This window comes from Trachymyrmex cornetzi, unplaced genomic scaffold, assembly GCF_001594075.2.
Source record: "Trachymyrmex cornetzi isolate Tcor2-1 unplaced genomic scaffold, Tcor1.1 scaffold964, whole genome shotgun sequence".
In the NCBI taxonomy this organism is placed as follows: domain Eukaryota; kingdom Metazoa; phylum Arthropoda; class Insecta; order Hymenoptera; family Formicidae; genus Trachymyrmex; species Trachymyrmex cornetzi.
Window position 1 is genome coordinate 247717 of NW_017300316.1, and position 3126 is coordinate 250842.

A 3126-nucleotide genomic window follows, 5' to 3' on the forward strand; every position below is an offset into this window, starting at 1 on the left:
CCGGACCTGATGGCTCTGAGATCTTGGATTCCAGTAATGGCTGCCGTTAGCAGTCCAGAGGTATATAGTCAAAGGTTAGAAGCATTACAGGAAAAGGCCGAGATGGCCGCTCTCAGGTTTCTCTCTGCTTCGACCGATGACCAGAGAGAACCCTGAGAGAGGCCACGCCGGTCTTCTTCCTGTTACCGTCAAAATCACCCATACACTACCGCCATTACACTCATTTTCAGATTGGAAATTACGTGACTAATATATATACACTTTCCAACACTATCGATAAAATCGTATCGTTTACAGTAGATGTGGTTCGCCTCTGTACTAAATCCTCAGGCACCGACGAGATATTATTAAAGACCGTCAACTCTGGGCAAATTTTCGGCGGTATAAAAAAGGCCCCAAGGGCCCGGAGGTAATTCAAGAACGCCGACATTACCGACAATTGATATAAATGCTATTATTAACATAAATATTTGGCACATGCATTATTAAATTCATGAATTTTTATTACATAAATGTCCCATAAGTAAATATACATACTTGTAGAGCTGTAATATCCTATATATTACAAAAAAATCGCAATTTTTTCTCTGCAATTATATCATCTTTATTGATAATTAAATTTTGATGATAACACTGAAATCTCAATTTTAAAGAAAAATCGAGTATTATTGAGTTATAAATGCATAAATACATCTACTAAACTAATAAATCATAAGATTAGTATAATATTATCAGTTTTTAACTCATAATCACACTTCAATATTCACAAGGACGCGAACTGCCGTAAGGATTTCGGTCTTTAATAGTATCTCGTCGGTGCCTCAGGACAAAAGCGTGCCGACTATCCATAGGAAGGATAGTTTAATGGGACCTCGAACGAAAACATTTTAATTTCACATCTTTTCCATATGTAAATAAAAGTTGTTGAATTTTAATAAACGAAATTGAAAATTCAAACAAGTTAATTTAATGAAATTTATTTTATAATATCTTATAACATTACGAAGTTAAGTTTCTTTATGCCAATTTTCAGCCCATTTTTACCAGACCTAATTACTAGTATGCATCAAAGTCTCTATAATTACTAGCAATATTATATATAGAGGTTTTTAATAAATTCAATCTCTTCTAAACATATATTATTAATTTAAGGTATAATTTAGCAAAAACGAGATATAGAGGCCCTCCACCACCCTCACCAATTTTAAGCGGCGGTCCACTTTTCTTTGTAAGTATACTCAGCCATAAAACAAACAAGCTACTAATCAATTTAGTAGCCCGTTTTTGTAGGTAAGTATACCTTTAATTTATTTTTTTATTTTTATGTCTAATTATTTTATTGTATTTCGCTAATAAAATTGCGATAATTTTTTAAATATTATTCTTTGTATTATTCCTTTATACAATTCGACATTACAATTACAACAATTATTTACAATACAATTATTAATGCTGTTCAAAATATAATAAAAGTGATAATATAGGCCCATAATTAAAAAATTTTAGTAATGCGAGATTATACGAAAATGTCGAAAATATGTACGATAATACAAATTTTTCTAAACCAAGGTTTAATGAAATATTAATAAATGCAGAAGAAATACTAACAACAATTAGATCGTACTTACTATTAATTATTAATTTGCGAATATAAAATTTAATAATATTTTATTAACTTTCAAGTTACACAATTTGAACTTAATTTCATGACATTACATTAAATTTAATGTAAGTATAACTAAAAAGTATATTTGTGTACATGTACATAAAATTTAATATAATTTTCATGGAAATTTATGAAATTTAATGTACTATACATAAAATTTTATTAAAAGTACATTAAATTTTTTAACTTCATTCATAACCACGAGTTTCATTTACATGTAAAAGGAGTTCGTGGTTACATTTCTAACAGTGTGAGTTTACAATGATGCGAATAAAGGAATCAATACTCTCGTTATAAGTTCACACTTTGTCACATTATCCTGCTTAATTTTTCCTTTAAATTTGGCTTACTAAAATTTCTCTATTTTCTAACGCTAATCTTTAGAAATTCGGATCTATAAGATTCGCCAGAGAATCAGACATACATAACTAAATTTATCCGAATAACAACACGATATCAATCAGTTATAACATGTTCAATTTAAGGAAACGGATGTATGCAACGTTATACATATATGTGTTCGTATATTGTTAATAAATCCATGCACTCATGTATTCAGGTACATAATATGCCAATGAAATTACCATACATTCATTACCTCAATAAAAACGTAATTCATTCATCACTCACCGACCAGATGCGCAACGCAGTGGAGTTATATCTGCAACGTCGCTACGATGATTCTGTAACAAAAAAGGTAAAATTCAAATTAAAACAGAGTAAAGAAATAATCATTACTTAAGAAAACAATTGCTATATGAACACGTGCAGTTTGCTGAAAAATAATCACGCAATTTTGGAAATACAATTTTTGTAAGCATCGAATTTTGTACCCATTGTTTAATTAAATAGAAAGCAGTTATATATTCTTTAAAATAATTATATATATTCTCTCAAATAATTATATATATTCTCTAAAGAAGATCTTAGCAAAAATAAATTTGTATAAAATTGTTAAGTAATTTCTTTTTGTATAAAATTTCAAAGTAATTTTTAAGTAACTCACCTTTTGTTTAATTTTAACAAGTTGAAAATTACTTTCAAATTTTATAAAAATTGATTTTTACTAAGATCTTCTTTAGAGAATATATATAATTATTTTAGAGAGTATGTATAATTATTTTATCTAAATATTTTAGGTAACTATCCTTTTATCTAATTTAAATAAAAGGAGAATTATATACTTAAAAATCACTATAAAAGTTTATACATTTATTTTTACTAAGATCTTTAGAGAATACGTATATAATTATTATAGAGAATATATATATGGGGCATTCTTTACCAAATCGATCAAGCCTCTGTCCAAAATTGATATGGACGGATTTCAACGTTTGACCCCGGAAAATGTTCGTCTTGAAAAGAGCTTTTAAATGAACCGTAAAATTATCAAAAAATAGGTAGATTTCATCGTATAAAACAGGTAACAACAAACATAACAAATAAAAAACGTTTTATAC